Source organism: Pinus tabuliformis, chromosome X, assembly GCF_031772625.1.
Source record: "Pinus tabuliformis cultivar Carrire ecotype Pingquan chromosome X, CPIR1, whole genome shotgun sequence".
NCBI classification, from domain to species: Eukaryota; Viridiplantae; Streptophyta; class Pinopsida; order Pinales; family Pinaceae; genus Pinus; species Pinus tabuliformis.
In genome coordinates this window covers 756,111,861-756,127,412 of record NC_142308.1, presented here as the reverse complement: position 1 = coordinate 756,127,412, position 15,552 = coordinate 756,111,861, and positions in this window count along the sequence as shown.

Here is a 15,552-nt window from a genome sequence, read left to right as displayed (position 1 = left end):
TCGTAAATGTCTGTCCAACATTCGAGAAGCAATTGCATCTGCTAATGTATTTAAAGACCTTGGAATATGCTGATATTTAATGTAATCAAATTCACGTTCCAAGAGACGCACTCTCAAAAACAACCTTAATAACACAGGATTTCTAATGGCATAAACTCTATTAAGCTGTAATACAACAAGTTCAGAATCTAACCTCACTATCAAACGTCGAATTCCAAATGAAATAGATTCGGATAATAATTCAACCACTGCACTGTATTCCGCAATGTTGTTCGTTGTTTGACCGAGGCTTACCCCATCCATAGAAACTAACTCGTCAGAGGGCGAATAGATAACCCAAGCTGCGGAAGAGATATTCCGTGTACTACGACAAGCACCATCAGCAAATCCAATGTATGTTTGGAGAGGCGTCGACATCTGTAATATCAAGAGTAAAACCAAGATAAGCCAGAATAACGACGAAAAACACACTCTCTAAGCTAAGCACACTGACTAACTAACAAACATACTAGCTAGAAAGAAAATCTAACCTATCTAAAAATTTCTCCATACCCGTCATTTAAGCATAATACCTCTTTAGGTAAAGTCCATTTCTGGGTTTACCCAAAGAGTCCCCATCAAAATCAACCAGCTCATAAGCTCCTTTTGCTATTTCGCTTTACAATGTAGGGTCCATGCCACATAGGAACGAATTTTCCAGCACCTAGCTTATCGTTAGCTTGATCATATAATAGCACTAGGTCTCCCTCCGAAAAACTTTGAGGGGTCACATTTCTATCATACTGAGCTTTCATTCGCTTCGCGTGAGTCTCGATTGCCAATGTAGCGTCACGTCGAGTCTCATCTAATTTAGCCAAGTACAATAAACGTTTCTCCTCTTCAGAAGTAGCTGGAAGTAATTCGACAGCCATTTGAAGTGATGGGATTTCGCATTCAATGGGTAACACAGCTTCCAAGCCATAAACTAGCTGGAAAGGAGTGAACCCTGTTGAATTTTTCACTGAGGTTCGGTATGCCCATAGCGCTGAAAATAACATGTTGTGCCAATTCGACCGATGAATACCAATGGTTCGTCGAATCATGATAACTAGAACTTTGTTGATAGATTCAACCAAACCGTTGGCTTGCAGATAATAAGGAGTAGAGCTATCGTGGCGCAAACCAAGCTGGCTTGTAAGCTCAGTCATCATGATGTTTCGAAAATGGCTCCCATGGTCAGTAATGATTGCTTGTGGGACACCAAACCTAGTTATGATATGATTGAATATGAAAACTGCAGTTGTTTTGCCGCTTGCGTCGAATGTAGGCATCGCCTCGGCCCATTTAGTAAAATAATCAACCGCGAGGATGATATACGCATGCCCCCCGGCCGAGTGAGGGTTACAAGTAATAAAGTCGATACCCCATTTGGCGAATGGACCAACGGCAATTATAGGGTGGAGAGGAGCAGGTGGAGCGCGCATCTTGCGATCAAACACTTGACAGTTGTGGCACTTCTTGACTGCAATGATACAATCTTTAAACATAGACGGCCAGAAATAGCCAGCGCGCAACACCTTCTGAGTTGTGGCATACCCAGACATATGACCGCCACATGCTCCAGAGTGACAATCATTCAAAACTCTCTCAGCCTCTTCGTGAGTTAAACAACGTCGAAAAACTAAGTCTGCCCCCCGGCGATAAAGTGTATCTCCAATAATTTTGTATTGCTGGGATTGAAACCGAATTTTTCGACATTCTGCTTTGAAGCTTCAGGCCGAAAGGTTTGGGTTTGGAGATAGATGATTATATCCCCGTACCACGGATCTAAAGTACTGATAAGAAACAAAGATTCGTCCGCAATGGACTCCTCTGCCACAGTCTCTGTGTCAGCACTCGGGAAATCACACATCAATTCCGCAAAAACTAAGGATTTCTTAGACTTGGACTTTTCAAACTCCAAGTCAAACTCTTGTAGGATAACGATCCATTTAGAGTACTTGCCCCCTAGCAGTTGTTTTGTCAAAATATAAATCATAGGGTTGCAATCCGAAATAACTCTAGTTTTACGGAGAAGAATGTAGTGACGGAAACGCTGGACAGCTTGAACGGCTGCCAGGGCCAATTTCTCCACATGCGAATATTTTAACTCAGTGGGATTTAAGGTCCTACTAAGATAATATATCACATGTTTCGCTCCGAATTCATCTTCTTAAACTAACACCATTCCAATGGTGGAATGCGAAGCTGCGAGGTATAAGAAGTAGTCCTGGTTGTAGTTGGGAGGATGCAACAACGATGCATGGGTCAACGCGTGTTTAAGTGCATCAAAATATTGTTGAGAAATCTCGTCCCAAAAGAATTGTGCGTTCTGTTTCAACAACCGTGTAAAACCTTTAGTGACCTCGGCGTAGTTTGGGATGAATCGGCGTAAAAAGTTTGGTTTCCCTTGCAAACTTTGGAGTTGGCGCAAACTCGAAGGAGGAGGCAATTTGATGATAGCTTCGACCTTCGAGGGATCGACGCGAATGCCGGTTTTTGAAACAACAAATCCCAGCAATCGACCTGTTTCTATACAGAAAACACACTTGTGGGGATTCAACCGAATTCGATAATGCCTACACCTCATAAAGATTGCTCGTAGGTGGACAAGGTGATCAGCTCGATGTAAAGAACGAGCAGGCAAATCATCGAGATACGGTTGCACAATGTGCTTGATGTCATGAAATGCATAAGACATCGCCCGTTGAAAAGTGGCCCCGGCATTCTTAAGCCCAAAAGGTAATTTGCAATAAGCAAATGTCCCCCATGGACAAATGAATGTCGTTTTTGGTTGGTCGGTAGGTAGAATATTGATTTGATTATAGCCTGAAAAACCATCCATAAAGGAAAACATTTCACTTCTGGCACAATCATCAATAATTTGATCGATATAAGGCGTAGGATAGTTGTCTTTTGGACAAGCTCGATTTATATCCCTATAGTCGATACAGATTCTTATTGTTCCTTGTTTCTTGTTGACCGGAACAATATTCGATACCCAATCCGTTAATGGGATCGGATATATGAAACCTGCTTTCAACAGCTTTTCGACTTCTGCTTTAATCGCAGCCGCTTTTCGAGGGTGAATCTGATGCAACTGTTGCCGGACGGGTTTAGCATCCGGGTAGGTCTTTATTTCATGAACAACAATGGCAGGATCGATTCCCGGCATTTCCTCGTAAGACCAGGCAAACACATCGCGGAATTCTTGGAATAGGGCCTTGTAAGTTTGGATTTCATCTTCTGTACAAGCGGCACCTATATGAATGTTTTCCTCAATTCCGGGCTTCACTGAAATATCAATGGGAATAGTACGAGAAATATTCCCTAAATTCAACTCTGAATCAGAATGTTTCGTTGGATCCTGAGAGTCTTTGACATATTCAGCGGTAAATATAGATGAAAAATCATTTTCAAATGCATCATCCTTAGGTAAAAACGAAGATCTGTGATGGAGATCCTCCCACGGTAGATCGTCTACACTTAGGATTTCGCGAAGTTGTTCGTCAGATGACACGACTTCGGGAAACGCTATCCGTTCTAAGGTTGAGTTGAAAAGTGATTCTTCACTGACCACATTCATTTGGTCGATTTCGGTTGAACGCGAGTCGGTAAAAGACATGACAGCTTCATAAGAAATTTCATATGGACTCAAAGGCATAGCATCACCGAATGAGTCTATCTCAGAGTCAGATGGGACAATCCAAGGATCATCATAAATAATGTTTTCTGATGTAATCATATGAATTGTTGCAAATGAAGGTTCTATGCTGAGTGGAGGGAGAGGAAAAGTTCCCAGTAAACCAGAATCCTTAACTAAACCTACACCAACGTCCCTATAAGGGATTGTCGTCTTACCGACATGCTGGATACTCTCTGAAGAGGCTGGGTCAGATGAAAAGTATGTCAGCTGATCAATAGTCACGATCTTACCGTTATATGGAAACTTAATTACTCTGAAGACCGATGAAACGACCGCTGTCATAGCATATGACCAACTTCGACCCAAAAGAAGGTTGTAGTCTAGAGGGGCATCAACCACCTCCACATCCAGACTAACGGTTTTACCTTCTACCCCTATAGGTAATTCCTGTAGAATACCAAACGGACGGAACCCACGGCCATCAAAGGCCTTAAGGATGGTGGGGGATTGGTTCAACGAAGGAGAACCGAGGGATCTCCAACATTGAATCGACATAATACACGTAGAAGCTCCCTCATCAATCACAGTCCGATGAATAGGCCTGTTTTTTACTATCACTGGAATTTGGAAAGCCATTTGATGGGGGAGACGTGGTGTACTATTTTCTAGATCGAAGATTATCAGGTTCGGGTCCTGAACATCAACAGCTCCGATAGCCGACAAAAGTAATTTTCGTTGTGCTGGGCATGATTGCAGCACTTCTAACGCCGACATTGCTGAGGGTGAAACAGCTAAGTCCTCAACAATGTTGTAATTCTGGGCTGCTCTCGCATGTGGATTGAAAGCAGACCTTCGAAGTACACCCTTGGCGGGCGGTTTAATTACTAAGTCCGGGTTAGGTTTTTCGATCTGTAGTGGATCGGAACCAGGAGCTGAGGTTGATGGGTTAGAATGAGAAGATTCTGCTTCCTTACCATCAACAGGAGCCTTACTACCATAATCTTGCGATCGAGTCGCAATCCTCACATGAGACATCATCAAAATGGGTTCTTCACTGGCATTCGAAGAAGAACCTATCATCTTATTCTCCTGCTCCGGAAATGGATTTTTTAACACAGCAGGAGTGGGAGAACCTTTGACTATTTTCACAACCTCGGCCCGATGAGGGCAATCTCTTGTAAAATGATCCTCTTCACAAATAAGACAAGGATATCGAGGTTTGCACTTTTCGTCATTGGTTTCCGACTTTTCAGTTTTCTCCTTCGGAGCCTTGTCTGCTTTAGCCTTCTTCTTTCCTTTCTTCTTTCCACCGTTTTTTGATTTGGCCGTAGATGACTCTACAGCGTGAATATCGGCGGTAAGTTCAGGAGAAGACTCTCCTGTCAGAGAATCAGGCAAAGTGATAATTGGAGTAGTTGAAGCCTTGGAAGATTTCTTCTTTCTCTTTGTATTCACGATACCAATCATACCATCAGCGGCATGAGATCCCGAAGGAGCAGCAGCGATTTGATTTGACTTTGGAAGATCCAGAATCTTCTCGTGTAACGTACCCGACTGAGTGTAAACTAAGTCAAGGTATTGTGCCTGAGCAATGACTTGTTCCTCAGTAACTACTCCGGCCTTAGCTACATCTTCAGTAATCTTCGGTAATAATGATTTGACAAACCATTCAGCTAAGATTTGGTCCGGGATAAAAACTTTCACTAGTCTCCTTCGATGTCTCCACTCATGAATGTGATCAGAAATATACGTGGACGTCGATTGTTTTAGTGAAGTTAATAACTCCGTGCCGTTATCGTATCTGACCGGCAACTGAAAGTGAGTTAAGAACGAGGTAGCTAACTAGCTAAAATTGTAAAAAGAGGCCCGTGGTAACTCAATGTACCACTTGGCCGCAAGACCAATGAGTGTACGTTGGAAAAGACGTAAGCGGATCGAATCATCCGAGATAGAATTTGAAGCACACCAGAGGTGGTAAGTCATCACGTGATTGGACGGATCCTCTCCAGACTTACCTTCGAACTTGGGTATATCACTGGGCAACTTATTTGGCATTGGCGGCCAGAACTGAAGATATTGAATTGGATCATTCGTTAGGCGCGTCAAGTCTGGTAAATCCAAAGTTGCGATAAACGGTAACTGCCGATTAGGATCTCTAAAACTCTGGGTCACAATACCAGCCCCAGGAGGAGGATATCCAGGATAACTAGGAACAGGAGTCGCATTTGGGATATTATATCCTCCTGGAAAACCAGGATTAACCGGACCGTACTGGGGTTGTTGAGGTTGTTGATAAGTGTACCCAGGATACGGTTGATACTGGTAAACCGGCTGTTGGACAGCTTGCCCATGTTGGTACTATCCCTGGTACGGAGGTTGAACAAATTGAGGTTGAGTAGTAACAATCGTACTTATACCAGGCTGACCTACAGGCATCTGGACCGTGGTTTGAATCGTAGATCCAGACAACGGTAAAGATGTCTGAGGCGTGGTTACAGAGACAGTAGAAACAGGAGCCGTCGATACTCCAGAAGTAAGTGTGGCAGATGTAGCGGTAGTTGTAGCAGCCGTTTGAGATGGAGTACTAGGTGCAATTGGCGGCTGAGTAACTACCGAAGTTACAGAAGTTTGAACATTTGACTGGACAGGTTGCGGTTGCTGGGGTGGACCAGAAACTACGGGTTGTCCAGCTTGAGGAACCATCTGTATACTTGGTTGCAACACCTGTTGACCCTGTGATGGATCCCACACTAACATTCCAGGGTATTGACCCGTAACAGGTTGAGGATACTGAGATCCATAACCGGATTGAGGATAGGATTGATAATTGTAAGGTGCAGTTCCTGTACTTGGAATATATGACTGACCTTGAGGCGGTTGATAACCTTGACTCGAGTATTGACCTTGAAGTTGATAACCTTGAGGTAAATACTGATACTGGGGTTGACCTTGACCTTGAGGTTGGTACCCTTGAGGTTGATAACCTTGGGGTTGATACCCTTGAGGTTGCCATCCTTGAGGTTGATATTGATACTGAGGTTGACCCTGGGGTACATATTGAGGCTGGGGTTGACCTTGAGGCACGTATTGCACCATAGGTACATACTGACTTTGAGGTTGCCCCCCAGACACGATTTGTGTACCTTGAGGTTTCCCCCCAGGCGTTAACTGCGGTTGCCCCCCAGGCGGTAATTGGCCACCTTGAGGTTGGGAAACGGGATCTGAACCTGACATCATGTAAATGTCTCCTACACCCAATGGTATATTACCACTGTTTCCAGCAAATAACCCATGATCAACGGGTTGAGGAGATGCCCCCGCAAAGGTACCAGAAAGTGATTGATACCCAGTGGGAACAGAAGGACCGCCGTGTAAGAAAGATTCAGGACTTTGAGTAAACACGGATGACTGACCAGACATATTTACAGGAGTATAAATACCTCCAGGTGGAAAAGGAGTACGAGGTGTAGAAAAACCTACCCCTGAGTTGTCTAAAAAATTGGTTAACGCAAGGTACCAAGAAGTACTTCTAGGAGGACTGTAAAAGATGGATTCACGCTCCCTTAGATCAATAGTAAGTTGACCTTCAAGGTTAGAGACACCTATTTCCTCCTCTGGAGCAAGTTCTTCTATAGCAATCAAACCAGTAGGAAGATTTTCGGTGATAATTCTTTCTATTCGCGGTGAATCTGGAACACTAGAAGTCGGAGTAACAGGTTCAGATATTTCAGGTTCTTCGCCTGTATCACTAGTAGACGAAAAACTACCAACAAGCTCAGAAACTGTAACAGCTTCGGGATTATAACCTGTCTCTAACTTTGGTAATCTGGATGGACTACCAAGGAAGATTCTCCTTCTTCAGGTGAACCTACTCTACTGCCACTAGGAGGAGTTACAAGGACCTTCAACCCTTCCGGAATGTCTTCAGGAGATTCACCCTACGATTTACGGAGTTTTCTTAACAAATCTATTCCGGTAACAATCTCAGGAGACTTGCCCCGAAGTCTACGGGACTGTCTCGGTAATTCCGCCACAGCTAAAAACTTTTAATTACTACACATGAAAACAAAGTAAAATTTCAAATCAAACCACCTAAAGTCTCTAAAGAATCAAACAAATTTGAATCACACGCCTAAAGAATCTAGGGCGTCAAACCAAGCACAAATAGTAGCCTTCCAGACCGAAAGCGCTAGTTGGTGATGAAATCCAACCTCGCCGGATTCATTACAGAAGTGGCGGGTGGAACAGTTACCCCGGAAACCTGCTTAATGAATAGACTGGACCAAGTTCCTCCACTTTAACCGTCTCGAGTGAAGTGAACCCCCCAGAAAATCCAAGTGAGTCTAGCCGACGTCTGCTCCAGGTACGGTGGGATCTTCCCTCCACCGTCACCTCGGTAGAATCCTAAAGATAATGGTCACTAAGGTTACCAACCGCAACAAATGCACCTGGGGGAACAGTCTAAACTCCGACAACACGCAAGGGCAGAGTATCAAGCTCAATCCCCTTGTCGGCTCCTTGACAATAATCCAAGGTTTACCGACAAGTGACCCCTGGCTCCTCGACAATGGTTAATCCGAGGTTTACCGTTTGTAATACGTGCGTGTCTGGCGTCGTTCCCAACGAGGGGGGATTGATCCCCTCACTGGTTCGGACACGAGCTCGTGCTTCTCCTTTAAGAGGAGCTTTCCCAAAGTACAAATGAGACAATTGGATTTAATCTATCACAAGATAAGCTACTTGTTTGGTTTTGTTGTCTTGGAGAGTTAAGTACTCACCTACTCCAAGACACTAGCCTGATCTAAATTGGTGTTTCAGAGCCCTAGTAAATAAAAGTTACTACGTCGATTTTACTTTAAGCGTTAATTTTATGGTTTTTTCTTAAAGACAAAAGGTAGCGGAAGTGAAACCAATGGTGTGTAGACTCGACTCAAACCACTACAAAGATGCACCTAAGATGATTTACGCTACTTTTCCTTTTTCAATGAAATTCTTAACTAAGAGAGTTGAGAGAATGCAAATTTTAAAGGAAACAACTTTCTTAATAAAGACAATCAAAGAAACAATTCTCTTTATCTTTTCAAGCATACAAACATGACCACTCTTTACGTGCACGAAAAACTCTTTTTCTTTCAAATCTTTTCAAACCTACTTGAAACAAAACTTTTCAAAGGATATATTTTTGTATTTTCTCTTTTTAATAAAGCATATAAATCTATTGTAACGAAAATCAATCTTAAAAGCTATAAAAACTATGAAAACTTGACTCACAAGCAAATCAAAAAGGAAATTACCCTAAGCAAACCTAACAAGGCAAAAGCTCACAAAGATGATTCTAGGATGTTTTACTTGACCAAAATCAAATCAAGGACTAGCTAATGCAGAATCAAAAGACTAGTCAAAACAAAACTCAAATCTTTTTGTTCTTTTGTAAAATGGAATTCAAGACTTAATCAACAAGCACTTCGAAATTTGCCAAAGAGACAACTCAAGAAAAACTCAAGAAAAACTAAAAGGAATCTAACTCTAAGCTAACCCACCCAAAAACAAATTCACAGAGCCAAAAAACCAGAAAAATAAACCAATTTTCTCAGAGCAAAGTTCATACAAAGGAAAAGACTTTCACATTAATGGAATCCCCAGTGGAGTCGCCAATTTGTCAGGCGGAAAGAGTCGATTGTGCGGACACAACCAACCTCCCTAGGAGCCTAAGACTCTCTAGTGACAAACAAGACAAACAAGAGCAATCCTTCTCTAAACATGCATTTACTATATGGGAAATCAAGTGTTTAGATCCTACCTGTAATCCAACGCTGTTGTAGCAGTCCAGCTCCTCTGATCCGGATGAGCTCCTCCTTCACTTTGAAACCGGCATACACTAACAATCAAACGATTAAATAGCACTTGATAATCTCATAAAATAAAACATATTTAACACATAGACCAAGGAGTACATGAAATAACTCATAAATGACAAGTTATTGAGAAGAATGGACTCATTTGCATTAATAGGTAACAAAAGGAACAAATACAACCTGAGCCTTGGTGTTGTGCAAGTCCTTCCCAGGGTCCATCAAGAGTTCTCCTTTACTTTGACAAAGCTCACCCACTTCCAAGTAGAACAAGCAAAGATGGCAATCTCTCTTCACAAGCTTCTAAATGGGAGTCCTAATTCCTGCAGCATTTACCCTTAGAAAATGTATAGCTTCCACCTCCCCTCCTTCTGGCCCAATGCCTGTATTTATAGTGCTCAAGAGGAGGTTAATCAGGTCCACCATCAATGGGATAATCCCCTCTTTGGGTGGGATAGCTCCCTTATTGATGGGATAAGTTCATCTTTGATAGGAGTGCATGAACCATCTGGAGGCGCTCAATACACGTCGAACAACCTTCTAGAATGCTCTAGAAATGACCACAAGTAACTTTTTAAAGATGAAACTTGCGCATTCTAACCTTTACAGGGGGACGCACCTGCCCCTTTACATACAGAGCGTCCAAAGACGCAGTTTTTGTGAACATTGGGAGCGTCCCCGCAGGTAACGTTGAGAGAACCTGCGTCCCCAGAGATGAATACATTTATACAAGACTTTCTCTCTTTTTGGAGTTTGACATGGAGAGCAGAGGTATAAGACTTGCCTAAGAGGGTAGCATGACTGTTGATTGAGCCATACTAACTGTAAATAGTCATGGTGACATTTTCTAGTGTAACAGATAGTTTTAACGAGCCGAACAAAACAAGCACTCGATCTTTTTGTGAAATAATCCCTCAGGTCCAAAAAGATTAAAATCTAGAGGAGGGATAGCATTTCCGGTCGCTTTAACAAGCTGGAAGGCCAAAACTCGGCAATCTCTTCATATTTTACAATTCAAATGAAAAGAGCTTAAAGAAGACTCGTCTTTTGAGGAATGAGTGATAAAACGGGTAGCAGCTGATTTCATGTAAGTGTTGGAATTTTCCAATCACGGCAGTGTCACAAGGATGGCTAGTGAAATCACTCTTCGCAGCTGTTCCTCAAAATGGGCAAACAATCAAATGGAGGTGAATGATCGGCCAATGGAAAAGTGGAGGTGACGGTGCAAACACGACCAAGGGTTTAATGGCTAATAATGTTACATTCACTGTGGTTATTTACCGGAGGATAGTTCATTTTTTAACGAGCTTAAACGCGGGTTGAAACACTTGCTCGGTCTTATGTTTATTTTTTAACGAGCATGAACTATGTGCTAAAACTACTCGATCTTATGTTTATTTTTTAACGAGCATGAACTATGCGCTAAAACTGATCGATTAATCCAGTCATATGATAAGAATGTCTCATGTAAGATGCCATTTTTTATGGAGCTTGCGCTTTACAAAGCTATGCCCCGCATCCTTTCGTTATGCAAGTTCGGAAATGACTAATCCTACGAGTTTAAAGGGTTAGACCTACGGGTTTAAAGGGAGGACCTAAAAATTTAAAAAATAAATAGCCACCCCTTGCTTGCATTCCAAAAGGTTTGCATGCCCCCAGGTATAAAATAGAGTTTCAAGGTTACCCCTCAATTTGCAGGAAAAACATTTTTTTAACCGAGAGAGGCCTACCTCTTTCAGGTTACCAAAGATTGTCTCATTTGCGCAGCAAACAAAACATTTCTTTGGTGATGTCCACCGAGATAGACAAAGGTGAGTGACAACGAGCGCCAAACACATAACTTTGACAAAAGAATCTTATTCTAGAACAACCCCTCTTCCAATCACGGACGGGGTACGGACTAGTCATATTCTCCCGCGGAAACCTACCCTATACCCAAAGTTTTCCTGCCGAAGCAGACCAGGACGCATGCCCCCTGGGTTCCAGTCATATCCCTCCGAATTACTCGCGCTCATCGGGAGGACGGACCATGGGTTGAGACATTTCTTGCGTGAAGAGACCATTTAGGGACGGTATATGACTATTTGCGATGCGTGATCCGGGAAATGAAAGCTGGTCCACGAGCTTGACCACTCTTCCTTCGTGCGGAAAACACATTACTCTAAAGAGTGAGGAGACGATGTCTCCCATGCAATAAATATAGTCTCGTCCAAGGAGTAGGTTATAATCGAAGGGTCCTTGAACGACCATCACGTTCATTTGAACGGTCTTCCCTTTCAATGTTATGGGCACATTGGGGAGGATCCCTAAAGGTCGACTGGTTCCTTTATCGAAGCCTGTCAGATTTCTCATTTCAGGCAAAAGCGATGGCGAACCAAGCGCTTTCCAAGCAATAGAGGAAAGGATACTCACAGAAGCCCCCTCATCAATGATGGTGCCAGCCATGACCATTCTATATATTTGGACGATAATTCTGAATGGTATGCTTGCTGGTAAATGGGGTCTGCCTAGTTGATTCCAGTCAAAGGAGACAACTAGGTTGCTTGGAGGTGGGACCGAGTAGACGGCCGGGTACGGCTCTGACGAACTTCCTTCCTACGATAAAGGAATGGGTAGGTTGCCCTCGTGTTCGTCGGAGTCTGTGTTGATGAAGAGAATTTGGACGGTGTCATCCTTATTCCCCTCAGTGACTATATCATTCGAAGATAAAACCTCTGAAGGCAAGACCGAGTCAACTGCCGCCTCGACCTTTTGACTTTCGTCGGGTATGGATTCAGCTGGTTTATCTTCAATGATAGACGCTTCAGCTGACCACTTGAGCGGGCGAGCTAGATTCTCAACTAACGAAGGACTTGGCAAGAGTTTTTTATATCCAGGAGGAAGTCGTAACGGTGAAACCGGATGATCATCCAAAACTCTTTTAGCTTCATCTAAGAAGGGACAACGGTGGATGGCGTGATTGCCTTCACACAGTTTACAAGGAGATCTAGCTCTCCCTTTTTGTCCTAGGACTTCACTTTTGCTAGTTGACAGTGTGCTTTCAACATGGCTATCAGAGGTTGACGCCACCGGATTGTGCAAACAGGGAGACCAGTCCCTTAGTATCCGAGGGATGCAGGGACAATCTCTGTGAAAGTGGTCTCCCTTGTAAATGACACATGGCGATTTAGGCCTGGCCAGTGCAGTGTGTGGATTTTCGTTAGGCGACACTCGTTTGCCCCCAGTCACTTTTGGCTCCTTCTTCTTCTTCTCTTTCTTCTTCTTTTCCTTCTTCTCCTTAGGAACTTGACTTTTGGCTTTGCCAGCCCCATCAAGCGAAGAGGAAGGAGGAGAGGAAGAATTAGAGGAAGTAGAAGGCTGGTGGGTAACTCTGGACTGGTTTAACTGCTGATTCGACTGTTCATGAATGGTGGTGTTCTGAACGACATTGGTTGAGAAGAGCCAGACCGGCAAGCCAATTGTCAGTCCTGGAAGCGACAATGTGGCCATATGGGGCGCACCAACATCTCCCCAAGAGGAGAAGGGACTAGGATTTCCACCAAGGGGAATTCCTTGGTTGGTAGGCTCCATTTTCTCAACCTAAAGATCAACGCGGGAAAAAGGGTATGAATATTCCGTTTAAAATAAATTTTAACGACGCTTAGACACAACTTGCTTTTTCAATTTTAAAGAGTCGAGAAAAAGAAAAAGATGACTCTAGTCTCCTTCGATTTTTAATGAGCCTGAAGTGACAAGTGCTCAGATGGACCTTTTCCGTTAAGGAGTCTGAAAAGGAATGAAAGGGACTGCTCTGGAGTTCTAGGTAGAGGGTGTGCCAAACTTTTCGCAAAACCGCAGAATACTTTTTAAGGTACGGGCGGTCAATCTTCCCGAATGCTGTGTTCAGTGCATTGCGATTAGTAGGGTGGCCGACACGGCTTCCTATGGATAAAGGTTTTATGCCTATAGGGGTCTCCCAATATATACTCGACGGTACGTGGGAGCACAATCCGTACTGGCGCTTATCGTCTCTCAGGAGGAATCACCCAACCATCAGCGAGACCGACAGTCACCAGGTTTTACGACGCCGGAACACGTCTCTAGCCTAGACCTCTATGTTGTGCATTAAGTTCCAATGCGTTGTTAAGTTCATTCAATTTATTTTAGGTTGATCTTTCTTAGAAGTTTTCCTTTTTGGATCACCACGAGATGTAGATACAATTCCTAAATGCAGTCTAAAGATGATAAGCAAGCTTTTATATCTTTTCAACAATGAAAATCCTAGCTACAAGGGGAAAAGAAAGACACAATCTTTTCTCAAAGAGCATAGAGCACACTGTAAATGCACTTTTCCTAAATCAACATACAAACTATCAATATGAAAATGCACAAATGCATGTATTTGTTTTCACTTTCTTAATATTGATGCCTAAAAAGAAAGATGTTGTACAAATTTGAATTCGATTCCAAGTGAAAACACAAACAAGTTTCTTTTTGAAATCAAAAAGACGATTATGACACTTTAAGATTTTGAAGTAAACACTTGTTTCGACACTAGAAATTCACAAATTCAAACCAAAAGACAAAAGTAAAAGCGCAATCAACTGTCAACAGCAAACAAACTTACTCCTAAGATCAAAACGACACTTACGACAGGTCTAGATCTAAGGGCGACAGTATGACTAGTTTACTTTTGTAATGGGAAACTGCAAATGATGTAACAAATACACAAAAACAAATACAGTTTCTTTTATACAACTGAGGTGGAATTAAGGCAAAGAAAAGGGGTTTTCAGATAGGTACACACACTGATAACAGGCTGCAAAATCAGAGACAAAACTGAGCAAAAAGAAGCAGAGAACCACAGCTGCACAAGGCAAAGGCTGATCAGCGCACCCCCAGCACAGAGAAACTGAATTGCAGCGCAGGTAGCCCTCTCAGGACCTGCGTTGAAATGCAGAACCTCTTCACAGAGCCTGCGCTGAAGCAGAAACAAGAATTGTATCTGGGTTCTGGGTCACGGTTTGCAGTTTAATCTACAGTTTTTGGCCGGATAAAAGCTATCAATTAGGTACAATTAGAAGGATGATTTAAAGGAGGACTAAGAGCTATCACAAAGGGCAGTTAGAGCATTTGTGGATCAGCTGTTCAGATCATAAATAGGCCCAGTGAGTGGACTAGAGTGGCAGATCTCTACTTTGCATTTGTAAATGGCAAATGCAGTTCGATTCTCCACTCTTAAGTTTATGAGAAGAACAACAATAGAAACACAAATAAACTAACTAGATACGTTCCCCAGCGGAGTCGCCAATTTGTTGTTGGGAAAAGTATCTATTCAGAACGCCCCTATCCCACTCTAAGGTGTGATAGTGCCTTAGCAACAAACAAGGAAAACTACTTGAGTATTTCTTCTTTATGAGATGTAAATGAGGAGAAAGGATGTAACTAACCTGTGTCTTTCGCTAGTTTGTTGATCCAATCGCTCCTCTCTTCAATAGCTCCCAGTTCCCTGCTCCCTTACCGGCCCAGCTTCACCGAATTCCTGCAAGATCACAAGAGAGAGAAACTACACGAAGATATATATATACATTCATAAAAAGCTCAGGATCAGATTAAGCTAAACATGCACATATAACAAAACATCATTGATACACAGCATGTAGGAGAAACTCAAATAGTTTATTGATAGAATAATAAAATCCAAGAGGAGATACAACCAAGTGAGTCCCGATCCAGCATCTACCTCCCAGCAAAGGAATCCATTCCTCTCCTCCAACAAAGCATAAATCACCCAATGTACTAATCTCAATCTCAAACCAACAGCAATTCTCTGCAAAGTACAAAATTCCAGCCCCTGGATCTCTGGGATGAGGGATCCATATATAGATGTAAGCAGAGAGGATGAGTCAGCTTATGTTTTGACTTGTGGCTTCTCTCTGTCAGTTCTTGCTTCCACTTGGAGGCTGAGAGCCTCTTACTCATCACTGGTCGAATTCATTGAGGCAAGTGTCATTGAGGAAGATTCTGGAAGCTTCCAGTGTCTGTACACCTCGCGGA